General features: G+C 40.1%; 1 protein-coding gene and 1 long non-coding RNA gene across 18 annotated transcripts in view; one reads left to right on the top strand and one right to left on the bottom strand.

The window, feature by feature from the left end:
* The window catches only part of LOC147371304 (uncharacterized), a 213,901-nt gene extending 196,478 nt beyond the window's left edge, over window positions 1-17,423 (bottom strand). For 7 of the 13 annotated variants that reach the window (XR_015163443.1, XR_015163439.1, XR_015163440.1 and 4 more), the window contains exon 1: window positions 15,896-17,402. This is a non-coding gene — a long non-coding RNA (uncharacterized LOC147371304). Of the gene's footprint in view, window positions 1-27; window positions 4,694-15,895 lie in introns of those variants that run through there. The other 6 variants (XR_015163438.1, XR_015163448.1, XR_015163449.1 and 3 more) reach the window with 2 other exon arrangements.
* The window catches only part of SYT1 (synaptotagmin 1), a 615,410-nt gene that overhangs the window by 547,322 nt on the left and 49,452 nt on the right, over window positions 1-18,636 (top strand). The gene's annotated exons all lie outside the window — the stretch shown is intronic.

The raw sequence follows: 18,636 nt of genomic DNA on the forward strand, positions 1-18,636 counted from the left end.
TGTTACAAGGGATTATAAGGATTCAAAGGGGAAAAAAATGGTTCAACAGTATGGCAAATGATTTCTACTCCAAACACAGAGTAGCGATTCTTGGGTTGTGATGAAGTATAAATGTCAGAGTGCAGTCCCTTCTTGGAATTTCTAAAGAAATTCAGGTATTGTAGAAATGCAAGCTCATCTGAACTGCTTATAAAATATGATTTTCTCCCCAGTAGACTGTGTGCTGTTTGGTACTATCGATCATCTGGTTCTGTGTCTAATATGAATGCTCTAAGGGAAATTTATCCACACCTAAACAGAGCTCTTGCAATATTTATTCCTAACATAATAGAGGTCCTAACTTGCTTTACGGAAAAAAAAAAAAAAAAACAAAAAAAAACAAAAACAACACACAGATTTCCATTTCCTCCCTCCCTGTTCAATATGGCACGAGAACAAAATACGTCCGTGTGGTACAGATGGCTATTCAAGATATCCATTTTTTTCAATTCAGAAAGTTTTTCCTAAAACAAACGGAAAAAACCTCTTTGTGCTTCTCTAATCTTTATGAACATTTGCTGTCAGCCCTCACAGAATTTACAGTTAGACAAAACACACCATCAAATGATCAGAATTTTAAAATTAGGCTTTTGTTGTTGCAACAAAACAAATGTCTTCTATCTTATAAAAGAGTGAATCCTTAGATTACTCAGACACGTGAAAATAAACTATTGCATTTCTCAGTTCCTCAACATGGAAAAGCATGTGTGCCTTTCCAAAAGATGCAAATCCTTCTTTATCTTTGTTATTTTGATAAGCTAACAAGAGGAATTCCTCTCCAGAACACTATTCAATTATGATCAACGTTCCTAAGAATATAACCTCTTATGGATTATACCTATTATTTGGGAATTCCCTATGGAAACTAGAATTTAATCGAATTAAAGAATTCTATTTAATTCTGTGTCATAGTCATACAACTAGAGGATTTGCCCTCCTCTGGAAAACTTAACATTGAGAGTAAGCTGAGAGATGGTCATTTTAATACGGAAGATTTTTCATAAATAAAGGGAATTGAGTTTTAGAAGTTGAAGCAAACTTTCCATATGTATCATGTTTGTATCTTTTGCTGAATGCTGAATTAACACTATTAACACAGCAACTGAAAGTCCCCAGGCTTTGAAAATACCCAGATTTAAGTAAACACCTCTTAAACATATGTTTATTGCAATTGCTCATACATAAGCTTTTATGTAAACATTTTGATAACACATATTTTATATACAAAATTGAAACCAAATTTTATAGGATTCGATTTGTATGCCAAAAATCTTTAGACAGCCTCTTCCATGTCTCTAAGTCTCTAATGCTGGGATATCAAAAACAAGTCTAACTGAACAGATTCATATTAAAATAAGCAGACTTTATCAATCTACAGGGACCCTGTAGCCAGACTGGCCTGTATCTCGTATAAGTATAAAAATTATTCAGCTTGGCACTGACGTGTAAAATGTGAGTTCAGCAAACGTTCTTAAGTGGCTTTACACTGCCTAAGCATATGGGTTACGGACGAAGATGCTGTGGCGCTAAGTTGCAGGGTTGTTTTGACAAACATTTTTTACCCTATCCCGGGAGCTCTGGAACACCATATACTTAGAGCCATGGTGATTTTAATGCATAGTCTCATCATTTCAAGCTTGGAGTAGAAGCATTGTCAGCAAACAAAAATGAAAGATGATTCAGTTTTGTGGGCAGATGTGAGAAGACATCATCGCTTATTATATGACAGGTTTAATTGACTTCTCCTGAGTTACACAGACATCGTGTTCCTAATCTGTTTATACATAAGTGTTTAATACCGACGTCTTTGAATTGTTGTTTGAGCGTTTCCTCTTTTCCGCTGAGTTATACCTACCAAGCAATGTATAATGACCACGGGGCGGGGTGGGTAACCGCGATTCCGTGTGGAACAAGCAGCTGTCCAAAAATCTTTTTCGTCAAATCTCTAAGACAAAAATCAGTTCTATGTAAATCAGTTATTGGAAGTGGATTCCCAGGACTTTTTGTGTACTTTTTGTTGTCTATGTGTGGGTGCTCAATCAAGATTTATGTATAATTCATTGATTTTCCAAGTCTGATTAGCCTTGAAAACATAGCTTGAATCTTTATGTGCACCCCTCCAAAAAGTCACTCACAATGAAAATTAAAGTCACGATACCAAAATTACTGGTGGCAGAATGCCAAGATTTAGAGTTCAAATGGTGTCATGGCAAAATTGTAAGCTAGATTACATATGCAGACTACAATTATGTATTTTAGAATAAATTGATGTATTAGGCTGAGGTTACCAATTCGAGGGGAGCATCGATCACTCGTGGGTATTAATTCGATTACCTGTTTTTTTTATTTCAGAAAAAATGTGTTATGTATGGGCATACTCAATGAAAGAAAGCCAAGAACAGACTGTGCACTGGTGTCTTAGGTGGGAGCGCACACGATTCGTGCCTCTTCAGAGACCATATTTTTCCAGCTCTTTTCAGTGCGTGGATAGAGTGGCCTATCATTACATGAACAAGCTTGAAAAACCCTGCAGTCAAAAGGAAAACAAAATTTGCTACTGAAACTCAGGCCAGTCCAAGGTTAAGACAGTCAGGCAAACGTCACTGCCGCGGTCTCTGATGTAGTTTGTGCTGTCAGGACTGCTACTTTAATCAGCACTGTTACATCCTGGGCCTTGAGTCAACCCATAAGGGTTTCTAGTCCATCACCCTGCTGGTAACCACCGGTAACCACATTGCTCTAAACCACTCCCAAAGAAAGGAGCCACATCCCTCTTTAGAGAAGTATTTGATTCTTGACAAACCAAATATATCTATAGAGAAATATATATTTTTTTTATTTAAAAACAATGAATTTTCAACCAAAAAAAGTTCACAGTAAGATTTCTTTAGAAACAGCCACATTTCCACCCCAAATATGTCTTTGGGAGTTTTTTTTCTCCTTTTTGTTTTCTGTTGCATGGACTGTTTTCCTGCCTATTATACTCCTATTGAAAACATTAATAACTACTCTGCATTCCTGAAATTCCCTAGTGTTTGAGTCTTTAAATAACTATTGCTGCCTTAGTCTCTGAAACCTAATAATGTTTTACAAAAATTCTCAGCACCCTTTCCTGAGGGTAGCAGTTCCCAGGCGTCTGTGTCCAGAGTCTCCAGAGCCCTGGCTCTGCGGGTGCCATGCAGAGTAGCCTCGCGCCTGCGTCCAGCTCCCCACCCCTTCCTCCCTCTCTTCTCCCACTGTCTGTTCACGGTCAATGTCTCTATAATTCTACCTTCTCATCCTTTTTGACTTCTCTCTCAACATTAACCACACACGTTAAAAACAGGCTGTTGGAAGAATAACCTATTGCAGCATTTTATAAAATCATTCTGAATGCAGTTGACATAAAGATGTCTGCCTGCAGGGGATGAAGGAAGTGACTGTGTGATGGTTAGACATACGTGTTAGTACACATGACAATCACGGCAGATATCTGCAACTGAGATAAAGGCAGGTTATCTCCACTGTCAGCACTTCTGCTATCTGTACCCGCTTATATTTTAGCTAATATCCTTCATAAAAGGAATATTTTTGCATATTATACCCTTTTGCTTGAAGAGGTAGTAATTTTCAGAGACAGCAGTGGCCCAGAGAAGGGGTTGGAAATTAGTGGTAATTCTAAAGTTAACATCTGCCTCTTTTTTCTACCAACGTTCAATGGAGAAACACCACAGTGAGTTCTAGTCATGATTATACAATGATTTCGAATCATAGCTATGGGCAAGTCATGTAACTTATCCAGGCATCAATTTCTCAAATGAAAAAAATTTAACTGTTTGACATCTAAGCTTTCTTATATTTTTAAAATCAATGGTTTTATTACTTCTTTAATTAAATAAGGTTTAGAAAGCTCACCTATCAAATGAAATTACTGTAAAAAGTAAAAACAAGAGAAATAATTTCAAATATCAACTATGTCAGCTGAGCAGACATTTGGAGGATAATTCTAACTAGCTTCAATCAATTCTGTATTATTCCATTTTTTATATGTGCATTTTATTAAGAATGATGCACAAAATATTCTATGTGCATTCTATTGGGGATGTCAATTAAGATTTATTTTTAAAGTTGTTTATAATGTCAATAGAGTCTTAAGAAATGCCCACATAATAGTTGCTAGGAGAGAGGCTAAAATGCCTATTAGATGGCCTTGGAAATTTCTATAATATCTGTAATACCTAATTATGTATAGATCCAGGTTGTTCATACTTAATATACAAATAACTGCTAGAATTAGAATGGTTTGACTAATACATACTATTAAGGGGATATATTTTAACCCTTTTCTTAAGAAGTTGTTTATAATAAGAGCATTTTTAGGTGATGTATTTAATCCAAAATCTTCAACATCTCACCATTAAGTTCTCATTAATAATGTCATTTTGTTACATTAAAACAAAAGATCCTCTACATCCAGTACACACTTTTTCTTCTACTATGTTGTGTAAATACTTACACATGTTTGCATGTAGCTGCGGGGAGGTGGGCAATACATGGAGCTGGGCCTGAAAGTACCTGCAGTGTACTTGGAACATTTTTCCAGTTCCTTAGTCAACATCTTTCAACACTTTACTTATGTCTTTTTTCTCTCCAACATATACACATCACTGTCTTCCTTCAAAAAAAAAAAACTACTGATTTCAGGGGAAGGATTGTATGCTTGAAACCATGTAGTGGTAGAAATTTCTAAAAAGGGTTTTTATATCCTTTCTATTCACAGAAAACTTAAACAGATACTTCAAATCCCAGTTTCTAGCACAAATCATAAAAATTATACAAAGGACATGATACTCATGATTTTATATACACGATTTCTGTCTCCATCTGCTAAGCCTGTGACATACCTAAGTCTTGCTGTTTAACAAACTCCTAAGGAACTCATTTTTGAATGCTATTAGGGATGTGTATTCATGCTACCTGAAACCTAGTTATACCATGTTTATAAAAAATATTTAATAAGTCAAATTATCCCATTTGTCCCATTATTCTCCATGACTGTCTACTTGCAACAGAATTGTGTAAATAGGTTATTCTCATTCACATTTCACACCCTGGCAAGAAATTAAGGTATGGAAATATCAGTCCTGGCTCAAGCCATATTTTCAATAAATTACAGAATATGTTATAGCAACACATCTTTCAACAACACAATAGTCAACCATAGTTCTGTATAAAGATGCTGAACTGATGATACCCCACTATAAAAATTCTAGTACAAGGTATTTATACTTTTCCCAGTAATGTGTCCTCTGATAGATCTAGTAAGTCCTACATTAAATTAGACAGCCCATGGAAATGAAGAACATTTTTAGCACACTTAAATAATGTAAAATACTGCCATTTGCTAAATGCTTGATAAGAGTCAGACACTGTGCTACACTATTCTCTGTAGCACAGAGAATAGCTGGTCTAATCCTCACAGCATTCCTGTGGGAAAATAAGCACTCTCATCATTTTGCAGATGAGGAAGCTAAAACTTTAAGAACTTAAGTAACTGTTCACTATTATGGAGACAGAGCTGGAAGCCACGCTCATCTGGCTCTGTGATCGTCATTCCACCTGCACCCCAGCTTCGTGTTTATATTCAGGTTTCCTGTGCCATCTCACCACACAATGCTGCCACCTCATCTTCATGGTTGAAGAGTTTCAAGTCTCACTTCCAGCACGTATCATGGGACACAATTCTAAATGTAACTCTGGAAGTTTCCAAGGATATTTAGCTTGATTGCCAAACTCTCTAAGTTGAATTCAGTCTTTCATGGGCTTCACTCAAGCCGTCCAGTGCAAATTATGTCACCTGGAGCAAGGTGATAGTCGTTACTTTCAAGATCAGTTACAGCCCCTAGGCACAGAGGTTAAACAGTTGTATTCTATCAGGAGGGTGTGTTATTATAGAATCTCCAGGGATAGTTGTTAAAAATGCGGGTGCCCAGACCCACCCCAGTGATTCTGACTCTGCATCTCTGGGACAGAGACTCAGGTATCTGCATATAACAACTCCTGGTTATTCTGATGCAAAGTCTTGAAGAATCACCCTCTAAGAAACACCAACTTCACAATATATAACACAAAACAAAGGACAAAAGTGTTTTTTGAAAACAAACAGTAAAAGAAGTTTTCAGGAGGGGATGTATGTATACCGATGGCTGATTCATGTTGAGGTTGGACAGAAAACAGCAAAATTCTATAAAGCAATTATCCTTCAATAAAAAAATAAATTGAAAAGAAAATTCCTTCCCAGTTCTGAAATGTGTACACCGGAGGACACTGGAGTCAGTGCTCAGAAATTTTGGAAAGCCCCCTAAGAATGCAAAACTCTAGTTTAATAAAGAATGAGACAGTCCATAGGTCATTAACTCCAAAGCATGTATTAGGATGATGGCCAAGAGCTAACATGACCCATTTTCATTGTTTTCTAAATGTGGAAAAGATGTTGCCAAGAGCAAAGAAAAGATATTATCTTTTATAACCACTGAAAATAGAATCTTTAGCTGATCCCCCAACAGTTTTGAGTAGACAGTAAGAATTACACATGATTACACCAGTCAGGAAAATGAGGGAAAGAAATAGATGGATTTATTTTTATCTGGGGTAGCTGATTTGTTGTGATAAGAAGTCAAGGAATCTTAAAATACCAAGAAGCTCAAAACTTCCTGCTAGGTTTGGGAGACAATGGGCCAAATGCTACATGTCATGAATAAAAACGAGGCCATCACTACAGCAATTTTGTAAGCTATGTGGCAAATATCAATCCACTGTTGAAAGCTCTGCAATTTGTATACACTGTAAATTCTTCTTCAAATGTGCCACATCCACACCACATGATCAGCATGTGTCACCGCAGAAATAATGCTCTTTGGAGAATGAGCGGGGATCAGCAGACACGAGACATAACAATATGCTATTAATCATGTTTGTTTCTCCATAAAAGGAACCGTTTAGATATTGTTTCATGAGACTATCTCCATGGCTGCCACATTCTCAATCTTTTTAAAAATGTACGTTTGAAATACCCAAAATAGGCAAGTTTCCATGGGGATGCACTTGTGGACAACAATTTGAAAAACAAATAGTTACAAACCATTTTCTAAAACATCCCTTTGTCTTTCTCACATATCCATAAAAACCACATCGCTTTTCGCCATTGTGGGAAAACTACATGCAATAGGAAAATGATGATATAGAATAATGATATAGAGCCCATAATTTATAGTAAAGCTATCAGCTGCACAAAGATTTTAAGAACACAGCAAATAATGCTGACTGTTTATACATAAGTGAGAATATATTCACAACTTACAGCAAATGAAGACCGGAAGATGGAGGGTAATTCTTTACTCCCCACATGACCCTACTTGTAACATACAATGTACTTGAAGTATTTGAAGTATAAAGAAGAAAAAGAGTAGAGAAAGAATATCAAGAGAGGCAAACCTATGTAAGTTGGTTTAATGATGTACATAAAATATGTATGTAGATATATGTTTATCTGATGTACATAAAATAAGTCAGTTTAGTCAAGATTGGTCTCTCCAGTTAAAGAAATCTGAGGATATCTAGTTTGACCCTGTCTGGAGAGACAATCCTGAAAGCACTTCTTTAGACATCTGTCAGTCTCCATCCTTCCCCACCCCATCCCTCTCTGATACGGGAATTCTCCAGGCCAAAGTACTGGAGTGGGTAGCCGTTCCCTTCTCCAGGGGATCTTCCGAACCCATGGATGGAACCCAGGTCTCCTGCACTGCAGGCAGACGCCTCACCAGCTGAGCCACCAGGGAAGCCCTCGCCGACACTGACCCTCGGCCACACCGTGCCATCTCTGTGTTGTCAGGTAACGTGTCTGCGTCTGGGAGCATGAGGGGCAGAAACAACCGCCATGCCAATGTGTCCCCTCTCTCTGACTAAACTGAAAGCTCTAGCAGGGGCTGACCGGAGAAGCAATATTATCTGCAGTTCACACTCATGCACTACATCTGGTCACATGTATTATTTAAAATCAGACAGATACATGAACTGTTGACATAGCCCAGATGGCTGGGTGATAAGGACCTAGTAAATGCCAGGGGTCTATAGCTAGGTATTAACATGAATTGTATATAATAGAAGAGTCTGCAGCATGATTCAGTATCCAAATATGAACCCATTTAAACTCAAGATCAATACCTATCAGAAATTAATGACATATAACTCACCCTTTATTCTAACATCTCCTATCAGAGTTAATATTTTTCACAATTATTACATTTAAAGATGCTTGACTATTGGGATAGGAATCGATCTGTTTGGCATATGCCAAAGAAAACTTGTTTCAGCTCACATCAATAAACTGTAATACCTAACTAGACTTAATCAAAACAGATTTCTACTGCATCATTTTAAAACAGATGATATATTTTTCCTCTTATTCAAATGCTAAAACACCTGGACCATAAATTCCATCTTACCAATGATGTATCTACACAACAGAGCTGTTTTGCTGTTGAGTGTATTTAGTTATTAAATGGATTAGCCTGTCTACATTAAATTACCTCCGTAATTATCAGTAGAATTAAGATTCAATAGATTAATTTCATGATAACTCTAATGTTTAAAAACTATTTACACACCACTCAGTTTTTTTATAGGAGACAGCAATGGCACCCCACTCCAGTACTCTTGCCTGGTAATCCCGTGGAGCCTGGTAGGCTGCCGTCCATGGGTTGCTAAGAGTCGGACATGACTGAGCAACTTCACTTTCACTTTTCACTTTCCTGCGTTGGAGAAGGAAATGGCAACCCACTCCAGTGTTCTCACCTGGAGAATCCCAGGGATGGGGGAGCCTGGTGGGCTGCCGTCTACGGGGTCGCACAGAGTCGGACATGACTGAAGTGACTTAGCAGCAGCAGCATCAGTTTTTTATAGCATTTCTTAATGCCAAGATTATTTTAAAAGACCTAATACAAAATAGGCATTAAACACAATTGTCAAACTGAGTAGACAGGAAAAAGATGTAGAGAAGACTAGTTATAGAAAAGACATCAATCAATCATGTCTATACTACAAAAGTTCCTCTGAATGGGTTAGTTGTTTAATTAGTGAAGCAGAGAGCTTCACATTTATTATAGACTTCAAAAGTAATCTTTGATTCATGAAGTGAAAGAAATTTCTTCTCCTATGTATAGTATACACTTTACTCAGTAATTTAATGAAAGGAGAAAAGATACAGGAAACATACCAATGGGGAGGAAAACAATTTAAGTTGATGCATATCATATCAAAAATAAAATAACTTTTGGTAAACTTGATTTTTGTTACTATGCCACACTTAGTAAAGAAAGCAAGTATCCAGGTTTTCCTAAATTAATCCTTAGTACTAAATTCAGGGAGACTTTTATAGTCTACCCAGTCAACCATTGATAATCTTTGTTATATTATGGCTGCAAAATACTCAATACTTCATACACTAAATTGGTTACTATATCTAGGAATATAATTTATAATCATTTCTATACCAAATATTTTAATACTTTAGAAAGTGAGGTATTTATTATGTCTAACACTTCATAGGATCTAAAGATTTCCAGGTAACAGTAAAGAATCTCTGTAATGATGGCTAGGTTACCCTACTAGAGGAAGGTTGGTTGATGTGATTTCTGCCCTAAATTGATACTTGCTGTTTTTTTTTTTTACTTAAATACATGATAGGAGGATATATTTGATCATTTTATAGCATTTTAAAGTAAAGATTAAATATCTAAATATTAAGCTATTATTCCAGTCTTTCTCAATCCTTTACGTACATAGCCACCTTAGATTTTTAAAATGTAGATGCCCAGTCTCACTGGCTAAAGGTCACGGGAAGCAATGACTTTAATTTCCCCAGTTGATACTAATCTTATACAAAATGAAATTAAATTATTTTTCTGATTGAGAATGAGATAGAGCTCAAAGAATAGAAGTTTTATGAATTCATATATATCCAGGCTAAGAGATATAATCACAGATTGAATGGAGAAAATTGTAGCTCAAATACTTTGTGTGGCTTGATCAAAAACCAGTATTTTTCAGACAGTCTGTGTCAAATACTTACTGAGCATTTATTTAGTGGCAGGCACTATCATAGAGATACAGGGATTATACAAGTTAACATGATCATTCACCCACAAGGACTTACATTCTAGTAGGGAGAGATAATAAACGAAATAGAGATAATTAAACGAAACCAAAGAAAAGTAAGATAATTTGTGATACCATTAAATGCTAAGGAAACAGCCTACAGAATAATTTAGAAGGTGACTGCAGAGGGCTGACCGCTCTGGCAAACAGAGATGTTTGAAACTCTGGAAGAAAGTTTTCCAAGCAACAAGGAAAGTGCCAAGTTCCTGAGATGGGAAGGAATGCTGTATATTTGAGGACTATCTGGAAGGCTGGTGTGACTGGACCTTGGCACCCCCCTGAGAGCACCAAGGGAATTAAGTCTGAGAGGCAGGCAGGAGCCAGTTCTTGCAGGAGCTACGAAACTTTGGGACAGTGTTTGCTTGCATCCCGTGGCACTGGGGAGCTGGCCACAAAAGGGTTCTCGAGGAAAAGAGGACAGTGGGGAGACCTGCAATGTTGAACATTGCTCTGCTTGCTACTGAGGAAAGGGTCTGCAGAAAGGCGGTGTCCTTCCTTCCTCCCTGCAGTAAGAAGACGACAGCCTGGTACTAGGGAGGTTCCAGTTGGTCCTCCAAACATCTCAAGTAATGGTTTTCTTCATCATTATTTTAGATCAAATACACCATTGTCTTAAATCTTCAACATGAGGTAGGGTGGGGGATATGATTCGTAGAGAAATATATCAGGATGGTTTATATGTTATATCAGGATCTTTTTATACATCTATGTGATGTTATAATCCCAACAGTTTCCAATATAGGAAAAACCTACACAGTATTTTCCATTAGCAACTGTAAATTCTATATGACGATGTAGAATTGAAATCTCTCAAGTTTGGGGGTCTCGGAAAATCACGGTGAATTTTTTAACCTTATAACTGGATGAGGTCAAGTTACCTTAATACTGCAAACATTAGATGCTGAGTTGCTGTTTAAAGTTGAAAGTTGACCTAATTGATTTCTAAATACAAAGTATTTTCCCTGTTACTATCAATTGTATTCCATTTGTCATTTATTATGCCTCAGAAAGCAATCACTATGCAAGGTCAGTCTGACCCGCAGAACAGGAGAACCGGGGGATAGCAGGGCCCTTGCTACAACAGAGGCTGAGCTCCTCTGAACTAGCAGGGGAAATCTGTTCAAATGTTACTGAGGGAATTTCACACTTTAGGTGGATAGAATACTAAGAACTACGCTTCAAGTTCACAGCAATCATTATCTTGTATTCAATAATAGATGTGGCTTTTCAGCAAGTACTGTCTTAAAAAAACCATTTGTGTTACGGTGTTCAATTCTTAACTTGCCTCTTAACTCATCCTGGCTTTGTATTGTCAGCCAACTTAACAATTTTCCTTGTGACAGGGATCAAAAGCACATATGTCTTAATGCCTTATTTATGGTGCGATGTGATAGGGGACAGTACATATCCACTGAACAAAACATCTAATGAAATGTGATCCCTCTACTCTAGAAGCCAAGAATAAAACAGATTTTAAAACATGATTGCATCAATGTTAATGTATGTTATAAATCAGCATGTGTAAAGTTTCATCAATAACAAATTTATCAAAACACAAATAGGATTTATGGACGAGAAAAGTTTTCTGGGAGAACTTATCTAAATTAATATTTCCAAAAAAAAAAGGTATAAGTGTACAGGATGGGCATGTTTTATAAACAGTGGAGTTTGAATAGAAGGGATAACTTGATATTGGAAGAGTCAGAAAGGCAATTTTTTATGTTTCACAGTGATTCCCTTCATATTTCTGTCACAGCCCTTTTAGCTGGTCTCTCTCCAGACCTTTACTACAAACCACCGTCCAGCTCATCGTGTAGATTAAGCCATGGTAGGCTGTGTTTCTGCCTACCTACTCAGTGCTGGCAACATCAGCACACAGTCCAGTACCACCAAGATTGGTCTCCTTTGAAATCTTGCAAACCCAGAATCTTATAATTTCAAAGATATTTCTTGTCTTAGGGGATTAGGATAGGACAGAAATAGAAGAAATATTGATCCTTTCTTTAATCTTTTTAGAAGTATTTTTGATATTGTTATCTTTTAAGTGAATTTTGTCATAGGACATTGAAACAAGTGATCTGTCGTTATCTGAATAATTTTTGGCTTTTTAAAAATTCAATTATTGTCTTCCGGAGATAATTTCAAAGAAAATAAGATAAAAAATAAAGTAAAAATTCAGATGTAACGTTATATTTAGAAGGTGTATTTTCTCTAGAATTAAAGTGTTCAAATATATTGCCAGGAAGGGAAAAACCTTCACTGGCTTTATTTCTAATAACCAGACAGTTCCTAGTATTGCACTTATCTTCCATTACATACCAGGAGAGAAATAAATTAAGTCTTAGCAAGCACATTTGATGATTGCTGATGATTTGTTTTTAAAGGCACCTTTTCACGTATAGATAAGGAAAGACCAAAATTCTCAGGTAGTAGATATTACAGAGTAGAGAAGTGGTTCTCAAACTTGGGCGTTAATTCAGAATCATCTGGCGATCTGGTTAAAATACAGATTGCTGGTCCCAACACCCAACCACAGCGCTCTGGAGTGGAGCTCAAGAATTTGCATTTCACACAAGTCTCCCAGCAGATGCTGGTGTTGACAGTAATGAGAACCAATGAAATAAAGGATGTTTGCCCTCCCTCTGCTTTTCTTGAGGAATACATTTTAAGCTAATTATTATATCCAAAAGAACAAGGTCTTAAGAGAAGCTTTCCCTTTCGCCACATTTACGTACAGCCGGACAAACCACAATGACTCAAATGAAAGCAAAGAGTTCGAGTACCCTCCTCTCTAAAGCCAAGATGAGTGGAACATACCTAGTCCCCCACCTTCCCTCCTATTCTTGAGCCTCACTTCAAATACACTAGTAAGACCTTCCATTGTCTTCAGAGTCCCCACTCTAACCTTCTTCCCCTAGGCCTGATCCTCCTTAAGGTTTCCAGACACAGTGTGACATGGGAGAGAGAAGCAGGCCTGGGGACCTGAGGCAAAGAACCCAGCTGAGCCATGACTTCCCCATCGCAACAAACAGCTACACCTCCTGGCTATCATTGATGATCTAAATGAAATGCTACATATCCAGAAGCAAGCATGATGCCCAGCACACAGGAGACTCTCTCCTGCTGCCTGCAAAACAAGTTGCCTTTCCTTCCTTCTAGAACTTCTGGGCCATTCCACATCATTACATTAATCCCCTTACCAACTGTACTTTGTACAGAGTGTGCCAGGCAAAAAGTACCAGAGTGAAGATGGGAGGCAGGGTTTTCAATTTTTCACAAAGCAAAGAAACACACAGAGGACAGGTGCTTGCAGGAAGGTCAGGGCCAGAAATCAGGGCTCTGGAACTTCGAGGCCATTTCGTCACCTCGGTACAGCTTATCTGCAGGTAACCAGGCCATCTGACAGGTGACCATCTAATGCTCGAGACCAGGTTTGAGACCAAAGGCACAGTGTGGAAAGGCAGGTGCCACTTATCCACCTTTCCTAACTCACTGTTGTCCGCGTCACTGCCGTGCAGCTGTAGAACACCCCAGTGTATTTGGTTTTTGTGAAGCCCATTCGCGAACCCAGAAGAGCCTCTAAGCCAAAAGTAGGACTTCCTTATATGTTCATCCACCCCTTTAGACGACATCATAATAATCTAGGGATGCATGCCATCGCCCCAGCACGTCTGAGAAGCACCACGGTAGCAGTTAGGGACATGTCACCTGGGTGCCAGCCCTAACAACGTGACCTTCAGTAAACCTCTTCAGTTTCTTGTGTCTGTTACCACGTCTAGAAGATGGTTCTAATGTCGCTTGGCTCATCTGCTTTGTATTGTTATTATACTGTATCAAAATGCTTTAAGAAGTCAAACATAAGCAAATGTAACACTGGTAGTTAGCTTGCAAGAACTCTGTTAACTAGCACTCAATTATCAGTTTCCATATAGACCACATATCAAGAATTGCTATAATATTCCTGTAACAGTTTCACTTGACATTCATGAAGCTAGTAATATAAATCTCCTGATGATAAAGCCTGTGGGGGGAAAAACCCAGGGTGGCCCATCCTTCCACCCCAGAATGCCTGTCTTTTGCAAGTGCCTTTGCCGTCTAGGAGAGTCCTGTGAGAAGCATTTTACTCTTCAATTGTATTTTGCTCCTCAGGAGGAGATTACCTCATGGAAGCTAGACATTAAAAATAATTACATCGTAAAAAAATAAAAATAATAATGAAGTCGCAAGCTTTTTAGGAAGAAAGAAAAATGTGGACTAGTACATACTCACAGCACTGTTTGCAGACGAGTGCTGTGGCACTATCAGAAGCACCAAGCCCTTCAGAAAACCCTCTGACACTGACTGACCCTCCAGCTTGGGTCGTTCGAGCCCTCGCGAGCTCAGAGAGTAAGCATTCCTCCCATGGAAAGCGTCCACAACCGCTACACAGAGCCCCCGCAGGGACCAGCTCCTGGGCAGCCTCAAGACCGCGCCTCCCGCAAGCTGCCGTACCACACTTGACCAGTAGGTGCCGCCATCTCAACACGTTGTGAGCTTTCCTTCCAGCCTCAGCTCAAGCTCAGGGTTTCCAGCTTTGGGAGATAAAGCCTGGGTTTCAAGTTTGAGCCATTCTGAAAGCTCTAATTTCTGTTCACGAGGCAAACTTGAAAACAAGGCAGCCCAAGAAACACCCCTCTAGGATGGGCAGCCTCAAAAGGCAGATTTTCACAGGTGTCTCCTCTGTGCTGCAAACTTAAATAGCCCCCTAAGTTCAATCACATGGATGCCAGAGGCAGGGAAAAAAAAACACAATAGAAGATGAGACACGCAAGCTCAGTAAAGCTTATGGCTCCGCGAGGGCTGTTTTGATGTAGACATCTCTGTGAAAGCTCATTAAATCCTCAGTGTGTGAGGCAGGACTTAGGGAAAAGTCAAAATGAAGGTAATAAGATACCATAGCCACTCATGCTGACACATTTGTAAAGCATTCTGAATACTCCAAGGAAATTCCACGTGACTCCCCTGCATATTAAGGGCCTGAATTAGCCCTTGCAGTTAAACCACAGTCCCAAGCAGCAGTCAGACTTGGGGGAGAGTTTTTTTATAACACTGACCACAAAAAAGACTATTAAAAAAGCAAGGCAAAGTATGGTCCCCATGACGGAGGGCCCGTTAGGTTCTCTTCTTGAGCACACAGCAATCCCCATACATCATAAATCTTCAACATATCCGAACAGACGATCATAAAAAGCGATAGGGGATAGGTAGACACAGGGAAAGCCAGCAAGCTCCATTTTCCTAGTGCTTTATGTATCCCGAAAAATACTCCTACGAAAAGATTCACCCTCAGTCTTCAACCAGAACTTGAATGCGAGTGAAACGTTGTATGAAGGTACTCCAGAGCAGCGGTCCCCAACCTTTTTGGCACCAGGGACCAGTTTCGTGGAAGGCACTTTTTCTAAGGACGGTGGGTGGGAGGGGAGGGGATGGTTCAGGCAGTAATGTGAGTGATGGAGAGCTTAGCTTGCTTGCCTACTTGCTTGCCTGCTGCTTACCTCCTGCTGTGTGGCCTGGTTCCTAACAGGCTGGTACCAAGGGTTGCAGACCTCTGCTCCAGAAGAACAGAACCAGTAGGATGGATACGTGTATGTAAAGAGAAAGAAAATTTAAGTAACTGACTCACAGGAAATTTTCAAGGTTGTCAGGGTAGGCAGGACGCTGGAGAACCAGGGCAGAGTTGATGCTGCAGCTCAAAAATCCGCAGGCTGTCTGCGGGCAGAATTCCCTCCTCCTTGGGAAAGGCCAGGGCCGCCCAGGGGGCTCAGTGATAAAGAACCCGCCTGCCAGTGCAAGAGACACAGGAGACACGGGGTCAGTCTCCGGGCCTAGAAGATCCCCTGCAGGAGGAAACGGCAACCCCCTCCAGTATTCTTGCTTGAGAAAGACCACAGACAAAGGAACCTGGCAGACTATAGTCCGTGGGCTTGCGAAGAGTCAGACGTGAACTGAACACAACGCAGGCGCTCAGCACAGGTCAGCGTTTCTCTATGATGGCCTTCGATTGGATGAGGCCCACCCTTGTTTTAATCTTAGTTCCCTATTTAAAGACCCCATCACCAAATACAGTCACATTCTGGGGTACTACTAGGGGTTAAGTCCTCAACAATATGAACTGGGGGAACCTAATTCAGCCCATAACAGGCCCAAATGACTATGGTTATGATCCAGAGATGAAGAAATAAAGAGGTGGGAAGAGGCTGATAAAAAACATGTGTGAGTCTCAAACTGTGGTCCCAGGCCCAGCAGCATCAACAACAGCTAGAAGTTGTTAGAGAGGCAAATCCTCAGACCCCACCCAGTATCTACTGCATCTGTGAGTGGGGCTCAGCAATTTGTTTTTAGTAAGCCCACCAGAAAGGCTGCCATTTGGGAATAACAATTGTAGAAGTTTCTTGATTACAGGAACGACGCCACCTGAGAAATTTTCCAACCAGTGTGGCTGAAAATGTTGTTTAATCCGTATGTTTTCTTTAAATATATGAAGCTGAGTCGTATTTTATAAATGGGCCTCAGAATCCATTTTACTCTTAAAATTGGAACTAAGCCAGACCTCCAAGGATAAGCAAGATAACAACACTGCAAAGGGACTTCACCTCTGAGTACAGATCTTACAGGGTAAAAGCAAAACTATGGGTCCCAATAAAGCTAATTTATCAAATACAGGAGCAGTCTCATAGCCCTGTGTCTGGTTGGAGGCCTTACATTGCCTATGAAATTCCCATGAATGGCAGGCTAAATTATAATGGTTGATCTTCATGAAATTCATTCTACTCTCCTTAAAAAATGAAACCCTAGAAATAGTACTGTTAAGTGGTCACTTCTGAGCAAGAATCAAATTTATACTATGCTACATGCAAACGAGCTAAGTTGCCTCAGTCATATCTGACTCTTTGACAACCTGGTGGACTGTAGCCCACCAGGCTCTTCTGTCCATGGGATTCTCCAGGCAAGAATACTGGAGTGAGTAAGCAATTCCCCTCTCCAGGAGATCTTCCTGACCCAGGGATCAAACCCACGTCTCCTGTGGCTCCTTCATTGCAGGCAGATTCTTTATTGCTGAGCCACCAGGGAAGCCCATATTATGCTACGCTTGGCCCCAAAACATACTCTATACCCTCATAGCATTAGCCTCTGCAGATATTCTGGCCATGCGTCTCACCAGATCCTTTAAGAATCTACGCTACAGCCTCAGGAGCAAAAAAGCTGAATTCATCTGTGAGTTATTTCCAAGCCTCGGTGGATGGTGAGATATACAACCAGAATTCACATAAGCGATTTATCTGGACAGGTCAGCTTCATCTGAGGCTCCTTTGATGACTGCTCCTGAAATCAGGAGCGGACCTGATTTTCTGTGCTCCCTCGCCTCTCTTGCACGTGGCCAGCACAGAGGTTTCCATTGCAGTGATGGGTCATGCAAGACAGTCAGAGTAGATGCACCTCGCCGTCTTCCTTGCCTCTATCTTTGACCACGTCTCCACCTCGCAGACCTCTTCTTCCTGCTCCCTCTTCCTGCAAACAATAGCCTTCACTCCCTTCATCCTGTTCTCACCACCTTCCAGTGCTGGCCACCAGAAGTCACAGCCTCCAGAACAGGTTGAATAGGGACCCTCAAAGGCAGGGAGGAATATTCCTGAGCCTCACCTGGAATCAGATGGACCTGGATATGGCACTCGGATTTACAGCAAATGTGTGTTGCTGCTGCTGCTAAGTCGCTTCAGTCGTGTCCGACTCTGTGCAACCCCATAGACGGCAGCCCACCAGGCTACCCCGTCCCTGGCATTCTCCAGGCAAGAGTCCTGGAGTGGGTTGCCATTGCCTTTTCTGAAACATGTGTTAGGGCAGGTCTGGGTGAACACTCTGAACAGGAGATGGCAGCAGCAGCCTGGGCATCTGGGCATCATTTCCCAGTCCTCCTAACAAAAGGCATTCCACCCCCATCTCTCTGTCCATTCAGGGCAGAGCTTTACCTCCCTAAAGCCAAGCTGTGGGCTCCCGCGACTATTACAGATTGCTCAAATGGAAGGCTGACAACCAAACAAACAAACTGGGGACCTGTTACTAAGTCTCATCTCGAAGGAAAGGAGGAACCCCCAGAAGGCACCAACAACATCTTAGGTTGGCATTAGTGGGAGTTTGAGAAAGGACTTGAGATCTAGTGCACAGTCTTACGGAGAATTTGGGCAAGTTATTTAGCAGAATTGATTCAACCTGTGCCCTCACTTGGCTTAAGGGAGTAAGGAGGTCCTCCTTGCAGACTTCACAAAGTGTCAAATGAGACAAGATCCAGGGAAATCTTGTAAACTATGGCATGCGAGAATCATACAAGGAAAGCATTTTTGTTGGTTTGTCCCTGTACCTTCAAAT

The sequence above is a fragment of the Bos grunniens genome, chromosome 5 (genome assembly GCF_055505025.1).
Source record: "Bos grunniens cultivar Pamir isolate PY7600 chromosome 5, Bosgru_T2T1.0, whole genome shotgun sequence".
Taxonomy (NCBI): Eukaryota; Metazoa; Chordata; class Mammalia; order Artiodactyla; family Bovidae; genus Bos; species Bos grunniens.